Here is a 24,769-nt window from a genome sequence, read left to right as displayed (position 1 = left end):
GCTCTCTGTGTTAGTTCACCATTCCTCCTCCATGCCTGTGTCATGTCCCATGTGGTCCTGTGTTCCTCCTGTCTTCTGAGTGTCTCCACCTTCAGTGTTTTCACCTGTGTTTCATTTGTAGCTCCGCCCCCTCGTTAACTTTATTTAAGTGTCTCCAGGTGTCTCCCATTTCCGTTTCCCTTCATGTGTATTTATTAGGGGTGTCACGATTTCGAAATTTTATCGAAATCGATTGAAATTATGTCATGGTCTCGAGCATCGAAGAAGAAAAAAACGTGTCATTCTCAGGGACCGAATCTTAGATTTCTTAGAGCTCAGTTTGTTAAGGCTCTAATTGTTCTATTATTTTGTACATGACTGTTCCTGTATTTTTTTTTATTTTATTTTGTTATGTTGCACATTGCTGTTTTAATAGTGCACACTGCTGCTACCAAACAAAGCCACTAGATGGCATTACATATATATCTTAATTAAATTATTTACATTTGACCATTAGTGCCTAATGTGGTGTATTATAGATCACTTGTATCACTTTGCATCACTTATATCAAGCCCACCTTTTGAAATAAGATGTTGTAAATTTGATTAATCAAACCAATGACTGACCATAGACTAATCTAAAACTGCCATAGGCCTCTCTGCTGTTAAAAAAAGAAAAAAGAAAATCGAGAATTGAATCGAATCGTGACCCTAAAATTGGAAATAAAATCGAATCGAGGATTTAGAGAATCGTGACACCCCTAGTATTTATACACAGCATTTCCTGTTGTCTTTGTTTGTTATTTTATGTGTTAGCGTAAGTTTGCAGCAGTAAAGATTTGAAAAAGTTCCTTTGGCCACTTCCTGTTAATGCTGAGAAATCCTTGAATCAGTTGGCTTTTCCCAACAAGCTTTTGAGTTATGAGTTATAAGTTATGAGTAGAATATTAAAGAGATAAGAAAGTGATTGCCCACATTCCCAGAATTCCCAACAAATAATAAAAAAACACATACAGTATATTACTATATATGGTTCAAATTCTCATACGTACATTTTTCTAGTATGTGTCTGTGTGTGTGTGTGTTTGTTTGTGTGTGTGTGTGTGTGTGTGTTTCTGTATAAATGTGGATAAAACCAATTTTAAGTTAGCCAGCGCACTCGGAGGAAAGCCTTGTGCTGATCTACATCAGCAATCTACCCACGCAGGTACCCACTCTCAGGGCTCCGACAGCTGATGGCAAGCTGCATAACCGGGAGTCAAACCAGAGATGATGTCTCGATCATACTGACAGTGCTTTAGACCGCTGGACCACTCCAGCCTTTATATAGTGAAGGTTATGTGAAGTTGCCTCGACCACAAGAGCCGTACGACACCAGGAAATTGACACACAGCCCAAACAACAGCAAAGAATTAGATTTATAGTCCATACAACACAAAAGCACTTAGACAGGATTTCCATTCAGAGAGAAAATGGACCTGAGGGACGTGTTGTTGAGAGGAAAGCAAGACATCCACTCATGTTTTTGTCTGTTTGGCTGTGTGTACGGCCAGGAAGGACCAGAGACTCTCAGATAGATACATAAACTGATTTATGTATTATTGAATTCTGGATTGTGCAGGCCTTGGAGATGCAGAGAGATTGAAAGAAAGAGAGAGAGAGAGAGAGAGAGAGAGAGAGAGAGAGAGAGATTAAGACTGAAGTGAAAACAAAAACACATATAGGCTGTCACATGGTATAGTACACAGCAAAAAAATAAATCTTAGCAAGTGAAATTTTCTCATTTCAAGAAAATAAATCTTTTTTTTATCTCTGATAAGAATTTTTGTCTTAGTAAGCATCGTGAATGTAAGAATAATGATCTTATTCAGTCATACTTAGAATTTTCACTTTATTTTAAGTACTTTGAACTTATAATAAGCACACAAAGTCACCAGTCAGGTTATTCTGATTATTGTGTACAAATTTAAACCATAAAATAAGTGATTTTTGCATGATTTAAGACTTACTTTACCCATTTTAAAACTTTGTGATTTCTTATTTTAACTCAGAAAAATCTGCTCACCCCATTGGCAGATTTGTGTTGCGTAACTTTAATATTAAATATTTTGTCTAGTTTTTGCCAATGGATTTTTTTGCAGTGTAGATACAAATGGTTTATAAAGAAATTAACAAGGAAGTGGCACATAAACCCCCTCTCAAATCGTACTTTCTAAAGGGAAACTTTCTAATGATATCATTTTGATACTTACATTTTTTTTATTTGAAGTGACTTTTATCATTTTATTATTGAAGAGAAGAACACAGATTCGTTTTTTGATAGAAATATATACACTGCAAAAAATCCATTAGCAAAAACTAGATTACATTGATTTAAATTGAGACATGAATGCTTAAATGGGGGTGAGCTAAATTTTCTTATAAATTATTCTTAAAATAAGTAATGACAAAGCCTCAAAATGAGTATAAAATTATTTTATTTTCTAGCTTCAATTTCTACACAAGTATCAGAATAGATTGACTGGTGACTCATAGTGTTTATTTTGAGTTTAAATTACTTAAAATAAGTTAATTATTTCTAAAATAAGTAAAACAATCATACTTTTACAATGCTGAGTAAGACACAACATTCTTATCAGAGGAAGAAATAAGATTTCATGCTTTAAAACTAGATATTTTCACTTACTAAGATTTCGTTTTTGCAATGTTATCCTTCATTTATTCCTATATTTCTTTTGTCTACTGTTGTCTGCTCACATTATTTAATCTGCAATCTTTGTGCATTAAACTTGTTAAAAAAAACCAATGCTATTAATAATTACAATTCTATACATATTAAACTGAATATTCTGATAGAAAGGTTTCTACAAGCAGCAGATGAGAGTAACAACCTTTTGACTAGAACCGGAACACAGCATGAAATGACATAATTAAAGCATAATCAGACACAGGTGAAACAGATCAGTATTCCAGGAAAAATGAGCATGCTCATGATTGGCTAATGGGTAACGTGACAGAGTATTATGTAGTAGATTATGAGGATTGTAGGCAGGAAGAGACTGGAAAGTGTGACAGGATGGAAATAAACATAAATACATTTGAAAGTAGTTTTTTTCCCCTTTTTTATTATAGTATTTATTAAAATATATATAAAATATTTATTAGATTGGCATAAATAAAGTAATAATAAAAACAAGTTATGCTTTTTAGCTTTTTGGCTTATTTAACTTTTTTTGAAACATATGTAGAAAGGTGCTGAGTGATCCAGCGTTTTAAAGTGCTGCCACTGTGATCGGGGGATCGTGGTTTGCATCCCAGTCATGCAGCTTGCCATCAGCTGCAAGAACACAATTGGCCTTGCTCTCTCTGGGTGGGTAGAATGCCCAGATAAATTGGAAGAAAAATAGGAGAAAAATAGGAATAAAATAAAATAAAAAATGTGGAAATAAAAATCAATTATTTGACTACATAGATTGTTATGGTTACTAAAAAAATACATATTAATTTATTAATGTTCATTAATATATATGATTGATTAGATTGATTGATTTTTGTCAGTCCTGATGCTGTCAGTCTCCAGGCTCTGGACTCTGAACCAGACTTCCCTGACTCTGCTGATCACATGACGCTACGGCGTTCCCGCTCCCCGAGCTTCTGATTGCCCACACCTGTCTGTCTTTGTATATATACCCCCTGTTCCTCTTGTTCCCTCGCCGGGTATTGAATCTAGTTTTCTAGCTCTTATACTAAACATTTCTTTTGTTCATTTCCTATTGATCCCGACCCATTTTTGTGTTTTTCCCAGTGTCTTTGTGTTTTTTTTGAAAACCAGAAAATAGTTTTCCTGGTAAAGCTCTCTGTTTTTAAGTCTTATATTTCTGCAGTGGAGAGGTTATGTAGAGTTTTGCAATAATATGATCATCATCACATGCTCAGCTCTCACTTCATTTGGCTTCTTCAGTAACTTTGTTAGCTACCTAAGTAGATTAGGCCTGTCTGAAAGCTGGCTTTTATTGTCTATCTGAATGCGTGAGAGAGTTCTTACTCTGAACTGAAATCTAAGTTGTGTATTGCTTTTTTTTTTTTTTTCTTATAGCTGTATCACAGTCTGCTCTCAGTCGCCAGAACTCTATAGATGGTACATGTTGATCTATCTGCTTGATTTAATAGAATCTCATGTATAGACGCATTGTGTGAGGCTGGGTCTGTAGTTCGCGGAGGGCAGAAGGCCAGTCTGAACCCTGCTGGGGTTACATTCATACGGAAATGGATTATAAGTAATCAGAAGTGTATGAGACTACAAGCAAGACTCAAGTCTTAAGTGAGTGGAAATTATACATCAAATCAAGGTAACAATTTCCCTCTAGTTCAGACCTTTTCACTGAAACAGTCCTTTTTGACCTAATGCTATGATAGTTGAATAGCATTTATACTGTATTAAAGTGTTTTAGCATTGAACAACTATGAAGTATCTTTCCACAGCACTCTCTCTCTCTCTGTGTTAAACATTCAATAAGGACCAATAACTGTATAAAAGAATGAATGCTGTGAGGTATTTTTCTATAAGTTCTATTAAAATTACCCCAAGGATGTCTGCTGTAGACAGGATGCAAATGCAGGTCTCTTTTAAACAAACACTATAAAACGAAGAATTAACTATAAGACGAAAGCAAACAAATAAAATAAGCAAACAAAGGAACAAACAAAAGAAACTAAACTTACACAAAACTGCAGGATAGACTATCAAACAAACAAAAGATATTAAACAAAAGACTGGGTCTGCAAACAAGATTTGCCCCCTTTTTTCCAGACCAAGCATCTCAGACTGCCTTCAATGAGTTTATATGACTGCATTTTTCCAATTAATATCCAGTTTGTCTATTAATCATAATGTTTCGGAAAATATAAAGGATAAAATCATAAAATTGGCTCATTCCTGAAGTTCATTTTAAAATCAAAATTTACCTAAAAATACAAATTAAAAAGTTCATGACCTCCAAACCTTTAGTTTCGTTATGTTTGTCCATTTTTTATTTTATTTTTTTGTTTTTTTTTTCAATTTTCAAACATGCATAAATTTGCATTGATTCCTGATCTGATTTTACTGATCTGGATTTGTTAAGTGGAGTAGAGAGAGTGTGAACAGGCTTCTCCAAGTGTCCTGTAGGAGATTTCAAAGCCCTCAAAGTTTCATAATGTAAAAAAGTTATTTTACTGCAGAAAAAATAGTTTTTTTTGTATCACCTACACCTGTAGCCTGTCTATAGGACAATGGATTGTAAGGATTTGAAGTAGCTGAATGCATTTAGACATGTGATTCTCATAACTAATGTAAAATTCCAAAAAATTCTCCTGGAGCAGTCAGTGTATTAACTTATCACACAACCCCAACTCAACCCAAACCAGACCGTCCCCAAAAATCTCTTTAACTGATTCCTCTGGCTGGAGAGCTCTGGCATTAGTAGAGTAGGAGAGTAAAGGCTGGGGTTAGCTCCAGGAGAACATCTTTAGGTGTTTTAAATGCTGCCGGTTCTTCTTAATCTGAGAATAGAGGCAGGAAGCTAAGCTGGTTGGGGACGCTTCATTGAGATATTTCTCCCCCATAGCTTCTCTTAAAGCTTCAGCCTCTTCATGCAAAACTGCATCCATCATCCTGGAACATCCGCGCCACCGTTCTCCTCTCGCGTCGTGAGTCAGAGCTTCTTTCGCCATCTGTTTAGAGCCGGTACCTCGAGAGATACTCGAATACGGCTAATATTAGAGCTTTTTTTTTCACCCCCACCCCTCCACCCCCCCTTCCTTTCGCCCAACGTACATCCCATTGGACACAGTGTCCTGGGGGGGGCCATCTGTCCGAGTGCTGTGGGTTTGGGCCGAGGCGTGCAGGGAGTACAGCCTTCAACATGACCACTGTAGAGACGAGCTAAAACCAACATACAGCTCTTGACCTTGCCCTTTTAATCTTTCAAAAAAAAAAAAAATATATATATATATATATATATATATGTGGCAATTAGTTCTTTTTTTCCGAGTAAACGACACAAACTCTTCTGACCTGCACTTTCACACAATCCTTAACCATTAGTGTTAAGTGGTTGAAAGGCTTTTACTCGAAATGTTGCCATTATGTTTCTTTCATGCTCTTTTCTCTTTTATGTTAGGTGGTTATATACAGTGTGCTTTATATTTGGATACATTATAAAAGCTTACTTATTTTGTAATGTATTATAATGTATTGTACACTATCCATCATGGGAATACTGTATTAAAAGTAACAGAAATATGATCCTATATGAAGTCACAGAAAAATGATTTTATATTTTAACCCAGATGTTTAAAATATTAAATATTACAAGTGCAGCTTTTGGTGCATTATAATCACAGTTCATAATGCATAATAAACATGACTCTAATGTAAATCTAATTTTTATAAATATATTTGTAATGTTTATTATGCCGTATTAATGCATTACAACGTGTTGTGAGTATGTTTATAGAGTGTAACAAACATACCATTCGTAGAAAGTGTTGATGTATTACTATAATAATAATAATAATAATAATAATAATAATAATAATAATACTATTATTATCTTTTACATAATATTTATCTTTTAAATAAAAATATATTGTGCATATCATTTTTATTGATAATGCTTTATGCTTTATGATATCAGCCTTTTTTACTTTTTCATAAAGCTCAGTTTCCAGAGGCCAAAACTCAGATAAAAACCTGTTTTTTTTTTTTTTTTTTGAGTCTCAAAAAAACTAAAATTATGTTACAAAAATACTGTGTAATTATTTCTTAATTATTAATCCTAACTGTCCAGAAAATTAAGCTATTAGGCTGAAAAAGGCGCTTAGTGAAGTATCTCATAATTGGATAATTATTTGGATAATTAGAGTGTAATGCTGTAATTATTTAGGTAGAAAAGGCATTTGTATGATTTGTGTGTAGAATGGGTTATATGAGGTAAAAATGATGTACTGAGTCACTTTTCTTTTTATTCTCACCCTCTATCATGCTTTCATTTCCTTTCTTCACACTTTCCTTATTGCCATCAATGTCTCACTATTACTTATTTATGTGTTTATTTGTACTATTTATTTATTTATTTATTTATTTATTTATTGGTTTAATATTGTTTTTTTTTAGTAGCAGTTTATCTGTGTTTGTTTACTTTTTCCCTCCATGCATGTTCCTCCACATGCTCCCATCTGTGTGCTTACCTGTTTATTTGTAGGTCCGCCCCCTTGTTTCCTGTCCTCGGGTGTTTCCCGTTTCCTTTGTATTTATAGTCTGTGTGTTTCCATTGTCCTTTGTCAGTTTTGTACGTCTTTTTAGGTCCTTTTAGGTCTTGTACGTCTGTTAGGTTGTTGGTTTTCTTATTCCATGTTCTCAATGTTTCTTGTTTATCTGGTTCTTTGTTTGTTTTCTTTTTGTTTACTATGTTGTTTTAAAAAAAAAAAACTCATATTTGCGTCCATCTCCAAGTCCTCTCCCTGCTTGTACACAAGAGAAAATTATCCAATTCACCACATTAGAATTATGACTGGAGTATATTACCTATATTAAGTTTAATAAAGGTGCTTTAGAGAGTGTGAAAATAAAATTGGTTTTGGGCAAAAGACCCCATTTACACCTATTCACTTCGGCATCCATTTCTATTATCAGAATTAAATTTGGATACAGTAGCCATAAAAAAGTGTAAACACACCCAATATATATTTAAAACATATACAAATCCCCTTAATCCCCAAATTCCCTCAATCTAGAAAAAAAAACATATATTTGTATAACATACTATAACAGTGTAAACACATCAATCCATTATATCCTTCAAGATATATTCAACAACCAAACCATTACCGTCCCAGTAAAGCCAGACACCAGTAATACCACAGCAACCACTTATTAACCCCATATGTTCTAACTAAAAACACAAAAGCAATCCCTTAAAAAACACCTATAGCAACATTGTAGCAGTCATCTAGTATCCACTTGGCAACACCATAGCAAACATCTGGTATTCCATAGCAACCACATGGAATATCACAGCAACCACCTAGCAGCACTACAGCAAATCCTTGGAAGTGAAATCCTCAGCTGTAAAAGGAAAATGTGCTTGTTTTTATTTTTACTGCTGTTTGTAATTGATGTAGTTACTGCATCAATCAGTTAACTTTGCCCCAACCACCACAGTGTAGCCTAGATTTCTGCTACACATTCCTGCTCTATTTTATATTTAAAGTTCCCATAATGCATTCCATCACATTAGCAGCTAACCCAGTTTTTATGCAGCCAAATGAAGGCGTTATCACTGAGGTAGCTAAATTAAAAAGTGCAGCAGCTCCAGTACTGGAGACCCTGCACAGTTTCAGGTATCATCTGTCCACCCACCACACCTGATCCCACTCAGGAAGAGCTTTATAATTATCTGCTGAGCTGAATCAGGTGTGTTAGAACAGGGAGCATTTAGAACTATGCAGGGTAGCAGCTTCCAATAGAGTTGCACTAAAAACACTAAAGCAGATCACGTTTCATATACAGCTCTATCACAAGCCAATAAACCACCAAGCTGAACTGCTCGAATTTTTGCACCAGGAGTAAAGCAGCATAATGTTATCCAAAAGCAGTGTGTAAGACTGGTGGAGGAGAAGAACATGATGCCAAGATGCATGAAAACTGTGATTAAAAACCAGCGTTATTCCATCAAATATTGATTTCTGAACTCTTAAAACTTTATGAATATGAACTTGTTGTTTTCTTTGCATTATTTGAGGTCTGAAAGCTCTGCATCTTTTTTGTTATTTCAGCCATTTCTCATTTTCTGCAAATAAACGCTCTAAATGACAATAAGCGTATTTGGAATTTGGGTTACCTTTAGTTTATAAAAATAAAACAAAAAAGTTCATTTTACTCAAATATAAACCTATAAATAGAAAAATCAGAGAAACTGATTCAGAAACTGAACTTTTTTTTTCCAGACCTGTAAAACATATATAATTAACTCTTAATTAAGGCGGTCAGTGTAAACACATGCAATAAATTTTGAATTTGCTGCTCCATGCTGTTTACACATGCAGTATGTGTAGCATTCACTGCTCACATCTGCGGATGCGCGTCCAATTCGAAGCAAAGTTGAAAGTTGAAAGAAGAAATTTTCAATGTTATGTGTTAAAGCAGCTTCAAAAATGTAATTGAAGGATTAAAAAAAATTAAAGTATTTAAATTAAAGTCCAAAAAATATTGTAATTGACACTAGTTAACATTGACATTATTAAACATAAATATTAATTAAATATTAATGTTGTAAATGCTAAGCAATTGAGACATTGGTTATAAAAATGTGCAATAATTAATAATTAAATTAAGACATTCTGTCATAAGTACTGTTAATTAAAATAGTACTATTATAAAGTCTTACTGTTTATGTGTTTTAAATTAATTTATTTTCAGGTTAAACATGTTTTTACAGTGTCCTCTAAAGCTTGTGCTGCAGAAGGTTGTGGGCAGAGCTTGGTCTGTTGTAATATTAATATCAATGTGAGGTGATTCACCATTGAAAAGCCTTTTGTAGGCTCGGATTAAGCCTAATCTAGGCCTGGGGAAGTCACCCCTATATTAAATATATCTCAGTATATTCCATTCTTCTGACATTCCTTTGTTACACCACAGGAAGCTAGGAGAATAGGAAGAATAGGACAGCTGTCACTTTCAGTCCATCTGAGATGATTTGCAGTATAATAGGAGGATGCTTCCCCACACAGAGGAGATTCCTGAGTGTTTGTGCTCTGTGTTTTTCTGTAAGAAGCTTTCAGAAGGATCGCTCTTCCTGTGGCGTGTAACGAAAGCCACCCCAGAGAAGAAGATCTCTTTCATTTCCAGAACCAATCACGGGTCATCCAATCTGAGGCCATTAGCGCACAGCCCCCCAGTACACGGCTTTGCATTCAGGAGATTAAAAATTAAGCAGTTTGATATCTGCGGCTGTGTGTGAGGGGGGTAAGGAGAACCTCCCAGCGCTCGGCCGCTCTGTGGTGATGTCAGAAACCCGATCGGCCGAGAAAACGCTGAGTGAAAAGAAGGCAGAGTGAAAGAGTGAACGGGGCAGGGTCTGTTCAGCTAATTACTGCACTATTCCAATTTACTCTCTTTTACAGAAACGGTGCACTATGTAGAGTATCAGTCATTGGTGCAGAGTGGTGCTTAAATTCTCCAGTTTTTGATAGATTTTACTATAAAACAACATATAGTGAATATCATATTTAAAAAAAAAAAAAAAAAAAAAAAAAATGTGTTTAACTCCCTAAATTGTAATGCTAACACTGAAAAAAGTTAAAAAATACATTAGAAGAAAAGTATTTGTCAATTATTATGAATATTCATTACTAAATTATTATTCTGAGGTGGAGTAGCCTGTGTTTTTTGTTCCTAATAACGAAAAAAACACATACCTGCTTACATCCTGCTAATGTATTTATCCATTGCATGATAACTTTAATACTGCATTGCAATTTACAATTTAAAGTACAGAAGATTATAACTTGCTCTTACAGCCTACAACACGTCTGCCAAGCCAAAAAAAATATATATATATATGTATATATATATATATATATACATATATATATATATTTATATATGAATGAGATATATATATATGAATATATATATATATATATATATATATATATATATATATATATATATATATATATATATATATATATGAATGCTCTTACAGCCTACAACACATCTACCAAGCAAAAAAAAAAAAAAAAAAAAAAAAAAAAAAATATATATATATATATATATATATATATATATATATATATATATATATATATGAATGAGCATATATATATATATATATATATATATATATATATATATATATATATATGCTCATTCAAAGCTTCAATACTTCAATTCTACATTTACTTTAATGATAACTGTTGTGTGATCTGTAATAAGCCTCCCGCTGAGTTCATATGTCCTGCGTTTCTCTGACGCAGTGAAAGCCGTGGCCGTGTGGTCGCGTGTGATCGCGTGTGAGTCGATGGCGTGGCTGTAGCTCAGTGGGGACAGACCACATTCTGACACAAGCTGACACTCAGGCTCGGAGCAACAGATGAGTAATGTGGTGATGGAGAAAATGTAAAACAGAGGAATCATCACCTCCGGCAAGAAGAGCTCCGAAAAACTTGGCTGTGGGTCCATGATGTAATCAATGCAATGCTGGTGTCATCTCTCGGATGGATGAAAGGAACTCCAAAGAAAAATAGATCAAACTCTCTCGTTTTTATCTTGAAATATTTCAAAACATTCCGTGCAGACGGTTACGGAGAGAGAGAGCCGATAGCGTCTGATGCCTCAGTCTTTTGTAAAGCTTTGCAGAGGGAGGAGAATGTTTAATTAACTGGTTGAGAACTCTATTATCTATTCGGTTGTCTTGTTATAATATCTACTGTATATTACCCTTCAGAAGCTTCAGAACACCCCAACTGACCTCATCATAAAACCAATATAATTTTTTTTTTTTTTTTTTTACTATTTCAAATAATTTACACACATTAAAGCAAGTTGATGTTGAAACAAGCTGAAGCCAGATCATGTGTGAAGGAGTGTAAAAAAATATATATATATTGGTGTTACTTACTCCACTGAAGTGTACCCTACTAGAAGTGATAGCCGTCAAACCACCAAACTGAACTGCTTGAAGTTTTGCACCAGGTGTAAAGCAGCATAAAGTTATCCAAAAGCAGTGTGTAAGACTGGTGGAGGAGAACATGATGCCAAGATGCATGAAAAAAACTGTGATTAAAAACCACCAGGGTTATTCCACCGAATATTGATTTCTGAACTCTTTATGAATATGAACTTGTTTTCTCTGCATCTTTTTTTGTTATTTCAGCCATTTCTCATTTCTATATTTGTTAAATGGCAATCCAATCCATTCAGAGTTGGAGGCAGGGTGCAAATACAAGGAGATTTCAAATGTGCCCTATTGTACACCCTTTGCAAAAGGGTGTACGCCTAAAAAGCATTTTTTAGGAGAGAAGGGGAAGCACTTTTACCCCCTATTGTACACCCAGTGTCTAATAAGACCACACCTGTAATGATTACATCTGCCTGCTGAGTTTTCTCACAATATAGGATGTGTTATTCATTGATTTATAATTTTATTTTTGGTCAGTGATTGTGCAATTTGCTACATAACTGGTGTATTTTTATATAAAAGTATGCAGGAAAAAAAAACATGAATTTTGAGTCACAATTCCTAATTCAGAGTCAGAGCCGAAAAATATAAGTCTGCTTTTTGAACAAAACAAGATTAAACAAGCATTAAAAACATGGAGGAATCTTGCTGCAGATCTTACTTACTGCATATTTTTGCATTTTCCCTGCTCTAAAAGCATCTGACTCAGCTCAGTATTTGATAATTATTTGATTTGCTTAATCATCTATAAAGTGTTATAAAAAAAAAAACATGTGATTAAGAGCTCACCAGATTGTATAAGTTTGTTTATCCTTTAACGCAGAAACAGTCTCGACTCCTCTGATAAGAGTAAATGCTAGATGTTTGAATGCTGCTGTGAGGTTCAGATCACATTTAAACATAAAAAAAAACATTGGTAAGATCAGATGTTGCTGTTGGAGGATTACTTTTACCAGTTTTTCTTCTTTAATCTTGAGAAGAATATAAGTTATTAAGTTAATGTCTTTGGTCCTCAGCCCAGTAACATCTTGTAACATTTAAATCCTCAATGATGCTGCTGTACATGGATGGCAGGAAGAATTTTCTTAAGAATTTTCTATATTAAAGCAAAAATACACTTGAAGTTTGAGCTATAACATGTAATATTGGCACTGCTTTGCTGTGGTTGTAGGTATGAGGCCGCAGGCTGAGTACTGTAGAGCACAGCAGTGCCAATATTACACATTTTTCTTATAAGCACAAGTATTGGAACATGTGATTTTATTGTGATGTGTTTTGATGCACAGTTGTGTCAAGATACATTGATTATTCAAGGCATGAAGAGAAGAGAAGAATGAATGTCTATGTTCAGTTTCAGATTTGAGTTTTATCTGTGCAGACTGAGCATTTATAGTTTATAGTTTATAGTTGGAGTAACCAACATTAAACCAGAAAGCTGTCTATAGGTAAAAAAAACATTGTACAAATATTGTCAATAGCTAATGCAACTGTTTGGAATGTCCTGAAGAAGAAAGTCGTCACTGGTGTACTAAGTAAAAGATGTCAAACAGGTTTTGCTTTCTTAATCCAGCTTTCTTTGTTTGTTTGTTTTTTTTTTCAATTTGCTACTGGTCTTTGTTTTATGTTTTGCTTTTGTTGATCTTGTTTGTTTAATATACTGATACCTCCATTTACGTCCGCCTTCTCCCCATTTCCTGCGTGACAAGAGTGCTGTAAAAAAGCTATATTCTGCTATATTGTGTAAATGTTTATTTTTTTTATCATATTCTTTTTTTTTTTGTCAAACCCAAATGTTTTTTTTATTGTTCTCACTGTATGTAATAACTTAGGTTTTTTTTTTCTTTTTCTTTTGAGATTTTTGCTACTGTGTCCTCTACGGCAAGGGTCTGCAATTAAGTTTGGCCGTGGGCCAGATATTTTCTATGCCGTTACATGGCGGGCCACAAATAAAATTCTGTTTTGGAAAATGAAGTGTAAAGTGTAATGGGATGGAGTAGCCATCCCAGTAGACTAGTAGCTCTTCAGCCCAGAGGGTTGTTGAACCCAATTGCAGAACAGTTGATCTCAAAGCAGGTAAACCCAAGAAGAAATGATCGAACCCGTGTGTCAGGGTCTTGGTCCAATACACTACTGCTGCCCCGGCTAGTGAATTGGGACACGCTTGGATAAAATGCCCTTATAAGGAGATAGGGAGCCCAAGAACGGGTGGAAAAACGAGAACAGGCGGAAACTGAAGTCAAGCCGAGCGCAACAGTGAGAGAGAGACAGGGGAGGGATGTAAACAAAAGCTCACCAGTGAAGAGTTTCATATATATAATTTTTTTATGGTTCATGTAGCAAACAACCTTACGGGCCAGATGTTTCATGCTTATTGCCGACCCCTGCTCTACAGGTTATAGCCTAATTTAAAATGTACGTAGAAAGATATAGATATTAATTTTTTTTCTTTTTCATTGCTTTTTTTCATTCTATTCCAACTTTTTCTGATTTGAGCTTGTACAGTAAATAGGCTATTTCTGTCAGTCTGCTCCTCACACTGATATGTGCATACTGCTATATTGTGCCTCATTCAAGAAGCAGCCCGGGCTGAAATGTACGGAACACACTGTTTGTTCCTGACACACTTCCTGACAGCCAGGAACAGCTCAACATTAATGGCTTTCCCTTTCGCGCCGCGCTCACTCTGCTACGAACCGTCTGCGGCTCCCGGAGAACAATAAGACAGGGAGCCACTCAGAAGACGCACAATGTGAGGCAGAAACAGTGATTAGAACAGTGAGTCTATTGTATCGATAAGAAAAGTACATCCCTGAGAGTACAACAACCTTGTAGTAGTCAACTAGTCAATGCTCCCCCAGCCTCAGGGTTTCACTACTGCTCTATAGGAACTTACAGAACATAAACTTCACTAAACAGCTCTATCAGAGCAGAGAATAAGACTGCTTTTACACCTGATCACTTATTGTGATTTATTTGTAACAGATTTCATCATAAAATTTTACCTATATTCAGAATATTTTTAAATAATTGCAATACCTAAATTAGTCTGCCAAATTTTATGAGTTTTCATTTCCAGCATTCCAGAGCTGTTGAACTCGCATTGAAATCATAGGTGGCGCTATAGAGCCAATCAAAGAGAGGGCTGATGGGGCATAAAAGTATATATATATAAGTGCAATATCATATCAAAAGATGTCCCAAGAGCAGTAGATTTGTGACCTGTTTTAAGACATTTAGAGCAGCCTATGCCTTTCAGTATTTTGATCAAGACACACAAAGAAAATTATATACAAAAATGTAAACTTTTTAGTAAAATAACTGCTACTACTAAAAATGGGCAAGTAAAATAAAAACTATATAAAGTAGTGCGCACAACATACCTAGCTTTAGTTTGAGTAAAGCAGGTAGTTTTACACTTTTTCTCTGGACACTTTTGAGCCATTTACTGATATTGTTTGGTTTAAATCAGAGACGCTGTAAAAAAAAAAAAAAGATGGACGCCGTGTTGCCGTTCCCATTCATTTAATGAAAATAAAGCCAAAAATATTCCGCCATGCTGGAGATCCTGATACCCAAGTAGAGTAGAGTGGAGACCAGAGGAGGGAGAAAGACTGTGGAGAGAGACAGCCTACTCATTTAAATAACTCCGCCCCTGAGGGCTGCCTCCACAGAGCTGATACAGTCTATGGTCCCACCCTGGCTATAGGTGTAACCCAGCCCTTTTACACAACAATAACCACACCTTTTTGAATAGAGCTGTATAACGTTTTAAAAAACAAATTCTGTAGGGATATAAAATTTGATAATATAAGCAGAGGTTACACTAGCTGCTGCATTTAAATAATGGAGGTAGAATTACAGTATATTGGAAAAAAAAAAACGTGATTGAAAGTTGTCTGTTTTGCCATTGAAACCTATGGGGATGGGTGGGATTACACAGCTTTCTGCAACCGAACAGCAGGGGGCGCCCGACCTGTGGTGGCTTCACTTTTGAGAGACGATGCTCTGTCCAGCTATACACAGTCTATGGTTTGAAACATCATGTAAATATGTTTGAAGCACTAAAGGTAAATAATATTGGTTGGGGAAGGAGATCTCACTTGTTCATTTTCACTTTCATTTTTAGAAAGAGTAGAAAGAGTTCCGCCTTTTCTAACCATATATGGATTATGTTTATGTGTGAAGGGATTCCTGAGTAATTAAGCTGAGAACACAAGGTCCAATTTTGGATAGAAAATCTGTACCACTTTAAAATAAGACTACCTTTATAAAGGGTTAATAAATGGTTTACAATTAGTTTATTAATGGTTACTAATTAGGATGTAAATGCCTTAAAAATCATTAATAATCAGTTATAACACATACGTAGAAAGGGCAACAATGACCTGTTGTTTGCCAAATAGTGAACCCACAGCCATCTACATTGTTGCTCTTTCAACATGTGTTATAACTGATTATTAATGTTTTTTAAGGCATTTACAACCTAATTAGTAACCATTAATAAACTAATTGTGAACCATTTATAAACCCTTTATAAAGGTAGTCTCATTTTAAAGTGGTACCGGAAAATCCGTCTGTAGGGTTCTAAGAGTTAACAAACACGTCAACCTCAGTTGGGACTTTCAGGTGTAAAAGTTAGCACTAAGTGTGTGTGTGTGTGTGTGTGTGGATGCTCAGAGCTCCTGCAGGCCGACCTGTTATAGATATTCTTGTTTCTGAAGCTCTGTTTCTTTCACAGTCAGAGGAACTCTGCTGAACTCTTCTGACCAAATGGCTGTCAGCTGTTCTCACTGTTTGGAGTCTCAACTCAGCAGACAGAACACATTTTCCCCATCACTGCCTTTCCTGCATTTCCTCTCTCTCTCTTTTCACTCTCTCTTTCACTCGCTGACTCTTCTCCATTTTTACTTTCTTTGAACTTCTATTTATCTTGGATTCCTTTCACTTTCAAAAACTTGTTTCCTTTAAGCTCTGTCTCTCTTTCCCTCTCACTTTCACTTTTCACTATTTATCTCTTTCTTTTACTAAATATTTTCTTTCTTATACAGTAAAAGCATTAGTGTTTGTTTTTCATCATTATCTTTAATTTCGTTGTGAGTTTAGGAATAAATCTAAACTGATGGTACACTGTGTGGTGGTCTGAAAGCGAGGTGTGTTCAGGTAAATTTCTGTGTGTTACTATTTTGGCAGCAGGAAATACAGGAGCTCCAGTGATTGATTAAAACCCTGACAACAGTCAACAGTCAGCCGCCCCCTACTATCTAAACCATGCCTAGTATCTAGTGGTCACAGGACAAAATTATACTCAATTGATTGGAAACAAGATGGTGGGAATCCCAGTCAAAGCTTTCTACAGCCAGTGCAAACGGAAACATGGGCCAGGTAAAAATTCTCATCCAATTGTAAGTTTAAAAAATATATAGTTTACTTACTGACTATACTATACTTCCTATCTCTCTAAAACAGTGACAGCATTAATGGTTGTTTTTTTTTTTACATCATAATCTTATCTTATTAAATTATTGAGACGATATGTTCTTTGCATCATGATACAAAGTTGTCCCTTTGTCCTTATATGGAGACAATGCCCTGTCACATGATCAATTGTTTGGAGGCAGACTGGCTGGAATCCCAGTCAAACCTTTTTACAGCCAGTGCAAACGGAAACATCCAATTTTATGTTTAAAACCTTATGTTTACTTACTTATTATACTATACTGTACCATACTTCATATCATTCTCTTTTACTATATATTGTATCTCTAATACTGTGACAGCATTAGTGGTTGTTGTTTTTTACATCATTATCTTTTATTTCATTGTTCTCTTGTTTTCTTTTATGTACTTTTTACACAGAACGCAGGCTGAAGTGAGAAGATTTAGCTTTTTTTGAAGGACTCTTTCATCCCATCTGTTTTCCCCGTCCCCTCCCCACGCACACTCATTATTACTCAGAGCTTTATAATCCAAATTAATTGGAAGTGCTGCGGTTTATGTATGTACTTATTTTTGTTTGTGTTTGTTAGTGTTTTATGTATTTATTCGCTTTCTTTCTTTATGTAACAAATCAGAACCTATACCCCGGCCCTATTTAGCCGCCCTTCTATACACCCAATGAGATTTCAGCTTTAATTAACACATAAAAGAGGCATTGGACTTGGTGTGGGGCTGAAGAGAGGAGGGGGGTTCAATCCTTTTTCCTGCAATATAAAGAAAGCTTTGAAGAGTGAAGCTGAGCCCGTAATGAAACTGTGGCGCTGTTGATGTGATTAGTGGGTGTGTGTTGCGGCTCTAATTGAATTGTTGACCCGACCCGCCCTGGTGCGCAGGTACGGACTGATTGAGGCCTTTTCACTGGAGGTCAGAGGTCAGGTGGGTGGGGTAAGTAAGACAGGCAGACTTTGTCCCGGGAGATTGGTGGAAGTCAAAGCCAGCCTGCGTCTGCACTGTCGCCCATCTGTCTGCTGCGCTGAGTCTAAACCAGACCCCCTGACTAATCAGCATTATTGGCCAGAGCGAGAGAAGGACGCATATATTTCTGTGTAGTGATGTAACGTCTGCCTTGACATTATTATACAGTAAGTCGACTGGCAGAAAAGACTTTACTGTTGCATAGAAAATTCATTTTTTTGGAATAAACTCCCTGAGAGTTAATATCAATTCATTTCAAGTGTATACCTGTATGCGTGACCATGGAATACACTCTATACTATAACTCTATAACTGAGTTAAAGTAACTCTTTTCTGGGAGTTGGCCTTTTAACTCTGATGTGGGAGTTAAAATATTTATCGCATTTAGAGTAAAATAGCTCTCAAACTGAAAAAAAAGTATGCGTAAAATTTACTATAAAAAAAAGCTGCTTTTTTAAAGCAAATTTAATTTCAGATAAATTTAAGTGACTTCAACTCGGTTTCAAGACTTAAATGTTACACAATAATAAGTAAATAAGTGAACTGAACTTCAGTCAATGCTTTCTTTTAGTAAACTTTACTTCATTTTTGCATACAAATATTACCTAATTACAATATAACTCAAACAATTTATAATACATAATATATTACAATTCCTGAAATTTTAATATATTTTGTTAAAACGCACATATTACACTCATATTACACATGAATAACATTTATTACATCATTTTTAGTATCCTAAAAACGTGTTTTTGAGACAGTGTTGAGACAGTGACACCTGGTCTGTTTGCAAAATAAGTCTTTGAGATTATGTAAATATTTTAAGTGTTTTAACCAAAAAAAAACTAAAAAGTAGCAGAACTATCATCAATATTCTTATGCTTTCATCTCATATACACTCTAGTCTGTTTTTAAAAAGATATCTTAGGTGTGAATATATATTTAAAGTCTATACATTCAAAAATACGCAAAAAAAATGATCTGTTCCAGGAAAATATAACAAGTCTTCTTCCTTTTACATTTTAAATGATTATATTTTTGAGCAGCCGTATGTCTTCTGGAGTGAAAGAGATCAGGGATCATGTTGCCAATGCGTTCATTAGTATTTTTTTTACATTACATTACATTACATTACATTACATTTGGCAGACGCTTTTGTCCAAAGCGACTTACAATAGTCAAGTACAATGTAAAATAAGTTTAAAGGTAAAACATCTTTGGATAGGGATAAAAGGAGGTCAAAGGGGAATAATAGGATAGAGGAGTGAAGGAGGGGAAGAAGGAAATGAGGTTAGAAGTAGTTAGTGTGTTAGAGGTGTTAGGAGAGTAAGTGCTCTTTGAAGAGCTCTGTCTTCAGGAGTTTCTTAAAGTTAGCGAGAGATTCTCCTGATCTGGTAGTGGAAGGTAGTTAGTTAGAGGTGTTAGGAGAGTAAGTGCTCTTTGAAGAGCTCTGTCTTCAGGAGTTTATTAAAGATAGTGAGAGATTCTCCTGATCTGGTAGTAGAAGGTAGTTAGTTAGAGGTGTTAGGGGAGTAAGTGCTCTTTGAAGAGCTCTGTCTTCAGGAGTTTCTTAAAGATAGTGAGAGATTCTCCTGATCTGGTAGTGGAAGGTAGTTAGTTAGAGGTGTTAGGAGAGTAAGTGATCTTTGAAGAGCTCTGTCTTCAGGAGTTTCTTAAAGATAGCGAGAGATTCTCCTGATCTGGTAGTGGAAGGTAGTTTGTTCCACCATTGGGGAACTCTGTATGAGAACAGTCTGGATTGCTTTGTGTGAATGTTTGGCAAAGCGAGGCGACGTTCATTGGAGGAGCGCAGCGGGCGGGAGGTAGCGTAAGCCTTCAGGAGCGAGTGCAGGTAGGAAGGAGCCTGTTCTGTCATCACCTTGTAGGCGATTGTAAGAGCTTTGAATTTGATGCGAGCAGCAACTGGTAGCCAATGGAGCTCAATGAGCAGCGGGGTGACATGTGCCCGTTTTGGCTGGTTGAAGACCAGACGTGCTGCTGCGTTCTGGATTTACAAATGTGATAGCAACTTTTTAATTTCCAAAAATGTGAAAAATAACAGCTATTAATCACTAGTTAATGGTATATTAATGAAAGTTATTGTAAAGTGTTAACAATTGTTGTAAAGTGTTAATATAATCTCTTATATTGTACTATGTAATATTACCCCCAACTGTATATGGATAAAACTATTAGGACACATGATCATTTCATGATTCTTCCAGTGGTTGACTTAGACTATTTGATTAATACATTTCCACTGATCCACAGCTTTGGCTTGATTTGCCCTCCAACGAGCACTTTTCTTCAACTTGCCCTCCACTTGACCTCCACTAGACATGATAACTGTATTTATTGATTATATTGCAATACTGAGAAACGTATTTTTTTTAAACTTGCCTATTTTCTTTTAGTTTTTGTCTGTTTGAAGGTCAACACTGACAACAATTTCTTTTACCTTCAAATATTGTTTATCGCATTGTGAAGACACACAAAAGGGCACCAAAAAGGAACCCAAAATACCAATGTCAATGACTGTGGATCAACACCAGCAGATGACATGTCTCTCCAAATCATCACTGATCATCAGTAAATTTTACATTTCTTTTGTAAATGAAGGGATCAGAGTCTGGAGGAAGAGTGGAGAGACACACAGTCCAAACTGCTCGAGGTCTAGTGTGAAGTTTCCACCAATCAGTGATGGTTTGGATAAAGAGACATGTCTGTCATCTGCTGGTGTTGATCCACTGTGTTTTATTATCAAGTCTAAAGTCAGTGCAGTTTTGTTTTCCCACAAAATCTTACAGCACAGATGCGAATTTCATTTTCCAGCAGGACTTTTCCAGCAGGACCAATTGGTCTTATATAATCAAATCAAATTTTCTGAGATACAGATTTTTTTTTACTGATTTTATTGGCTTTAAGCCATAATCTTGCACCGACAAAAAAAGAAATAAACACTTAAAATAGATCACTCTCTGTGTGTAAAAAATCTATATAATACTGTATATGATAATAAATTCACATTTTGAACTGAATTACTGAAATAAAATAACGTTTTCAATGATGTGTCTATGGGCTTCATATTTACCAGTGAATAAGGTGTGACGTTTGCAGATATAGGGCAATTTTTCTTATATAGGGACAGTGAGCAGTAAATCTAAGTAAATATACACTTAAATGTTGCTATTCATCTAATTAAAGCAGATTCAAAGCTAATTTCCGATCCCCCTCCATCCCAGATCCTTTGTGTCCAACACAAAAGTGGTTCCAAACAAGGTAATTACTTCAGCTATGTGCATAAAATTAATAACGGACATTTACGAGGGTAGTTATGAGGGTGTGTTGCATAAATTAACTCATTTCCTAAAGCGCACAGGTCTTTATGAGTCGCGCGGTGTGTGTGTAGGTGTATTGTGATTACCCGCATATTTCACACGTCTGAAAAAAAGCAGCATAATCATCAGTGCAGCAGTAGCCTGTTACAGGAAGCCGAGGGGTTTTAGGCCCCGTTTTGCAGACGGCATTCTGCAGGAATTATTAATAACACTGCCTCTCTCTCTTTTCTTGTATTTTTCAGCTCAAAGCTTTCAGAGACAAATGAGACAATCTAATTTAACAGCTATGGAGTTATATGGTCTACAACATAAAACAGAACACACTGGCTCTCTGTTTTCCAGCCTTTTATACAGGGCTCTGCGTTCTTCTACGCCCGGTGCTCGTAATGGCAAATTGATTTGTTTTAAGCCCTAATGTAAGTTTTGACACTTTCAACAAAACAGCGCCATTAAATACTTAAGTAAACTTAGCTAAGAACTACAGTAGAAAAACAATACAGTCTACTTACACTAAGGTTAACACTTAGTTTATTCGCTTTGCATGTCTAGAAATGCGCAAAAGGCATTTACTAATTATATTCTTAATCAATCACGGGTGTTTATTTTGGGCGTAACATATATAAATAATAAACCATTAAATAAATCAGTGTGTCACTTGCCTCACTTTCCCTTTAAGAGGCAGGTGATCTCTTTGAGAGACTTTTTTTTGCACGTTCGTATCTTAACAGTGTGGCGCTTTAATGCGTTTCAGCAGAGACAGATACTGACCTGAGCGTTCACACTGTAAAGATACACCAGCAGCTCATTATCATTATTTTATTCTTTATTCTGTTTATTGTTGAGTTAAAAGTTGGATTTGAGCTGTGCATTAACATGTGTCCATTTAACGTGTGTGTTGGGAGTAAGATGGGAGCACCTACAAAAATGAACTCTGACGTTTGAGTGTTAACTGTTGTCAGGGTTTTAATCAGTCAGTGGAGCTCCTCTGTTTTACGCCACCAAAATATATAGAAACACACCAGAAATGTACCTGGACACACCTCACTTCCAGACCACCACGCCAAACCATCAGTGTAGAGTTATTCCTAAACTCTGACACAATTTTAACAGCGTGGGCTCAAGGTGTGAAAATAGACTGTTGACAGGGTGTAAGATAGCAATGAGCATCGTGACGTGCCTTGCGTAGGGTGTACGATAGAGTCCAATATCTTTGCTGGGTTTTTTATTGTTTATTGCTAATTATTGCTGATTTGGATCAGAGCTGTGAGCATTTGATTGCATTCAGTGACCAGAGCATTAGTGAGCTTAGGAATTTGGATGATCACAAGCCACCAATTCCAATTCCATACTCCTCAACTAATCCCATCCAAACATACTCCAGAGAACACAGTTCCACTGCTCCACAGCTCAGTTCTGGTGGGCTTTGTAGCCCTCTATTCAAAACCTTACATTATACATATACATTCCCAGCAATTTCATCTTAATCTTTTTTAAGAGAGTCATATTCTATTGGCTGTATATTTCTACAATTTACTACTATTTTTTCAAAATTTTCTTCAAATTTAGCTAGGCCAATTGCATCACAGTGCTAACGCTTGGAGGAAAGCACAGCGACTCTGATACATCAGCTCACAGATGCAGCCTTGGGCTGATCCACATCACCCTAGGAGTGATGAGGGGAAAGAGCGCCATCTACTCTACTGTACCCACCCAGAGAGAGAGCAAAGTCAATTGTGCTCTCTCAGGGCTCTGGCAGCTAAGGGCAAGCTGCATGACCGGGATTCAAACCAGCGATTTTTCTGATCATATAGTGGCAGTGCTTTAGACCGCTGAACCACTCAGAGCCCTTTTGTTTTGTAAAGTTAAATGGATTTTTAATGTTTTTCAACCCAGACTCTTCAGTCTGAGAAGGAACCTTGAGAGGAACCAAGACTCTAAAAGGAAAGCTCATCCTCTCTGGTCGACACCTGATAAAAAAGCAGATAACATTTGCCAGCTAGCATGTTTCAGTTTGATAATAATCTCAGGACATCTCCGACGTCTTTCTCGGGGGCTGATGGATGTTGACATTAGGCTAATGAGAGGAGCGCTAAGGCTCTTGTGTGGAATATCAGTAGTTTTAAGTCTCTGAAACAGGCATTAATTATAATAATCCCCCCTGAGCCCCTGAACAGGCTCGTCCTGGTTTGTTTGAAAAGGCTGGGTCAGCACTGAGTTACATCACCATGTACAGAAAGTTAATGCGCAGGTAACGGGGCCGGTAATGCTCTATAATGTTATATAATGGTTAAGGTTCCTCCATTTACACAGTCTGTACTTAGCAGCAAACAACAGGTTGAGTGTGTGACTTTTCTGTGCGCAAAGTTTCATAAGATGTTATTATGTGTCATTTTTTGACTCTGTATGAGCTTTACCAGATATGAAATATGAGAATTACACCACATGGCAAAAGTGATGGGATAGCAGTGCGTAAATTGATTTTGGAGGGTTACATCAGTAGAAAGTTTAGAAACATCCAGACTTGTAGGCTACAAGTTGTGAGGTGTTATCTTGTTAGTAAGTCTGAAATATTATTATTAGCAGAGATTGAGTAAGGTCTGATAGTGTGTGGCAGATGGATGTGATATTCCATTTACAAGTTCCAAAAAGGGCACAAAAACCTTTCACAACTCAAAACGTGCAAAAGGCATGTACTAATTCTCTTAATTAATCATCATGTCTGAGTCATCATGTCAGTGTGCCATTCGTCATTCCCTTTAAGAAGCAGGTGTACTCTGACTTTGGCGCGTTTGTCTCAGCAAAGGATACTGGAAATACTGGAATAGGGAATAGGTTACAATTAGCATGCTAATCTCCTGCTATAAAGATACCAATAGCTAAAAAATGGACACCAATGGATGCCATCTGTGTATATTTATTTATTTAAAAAAAAAACAACACACAATTAAAACAAATACTCTATGCTATAATACTCTGCGGAGTTTTGAACATTTAGCCATAATCAGAGTTAAACTCAAATTTGCCTTTCATAAAGAGTATTAAAGTTATTTATTGCTGCTCTTTGGGCTATGGTGTAATGTATGTTTTAGATATTAATAATGTGTACTGTACTGCATGTAGCCTGCATCAGTACCGGGGTAAATATGCTTATTTATGCATATGGTTATGTAGGTGTGTAGGTGTGTGTGTGCAATTTGTTTATGATGTATAGTTCTTTCGTTTCGTTCTTTCCTTTTCTCTTTTTTAGTCGTTCACATGAGCAAAGAGGAGATAAAAGTTTAATGTTCTATAAAAGCACATACAGAAATCTCCCAT

The sequence above is a fragment of the Astyanax mexicanus genome, chromosome 5, assembly GCF_023375975.1.
Source record: "Astyanax mexicanus isolate ESR-SI-001 chromosome 5, AstMex3_surface, whole genome shotgun sequence".
NCBI lineage: Eukaryota > Metazoa > Chordata > Actinopteri > Characiformes > Acestrorhamphidae > Astyanax > Astyanax mexicanus.
This window is presented reverse-complemented; position numbering follows the sequence as displayed.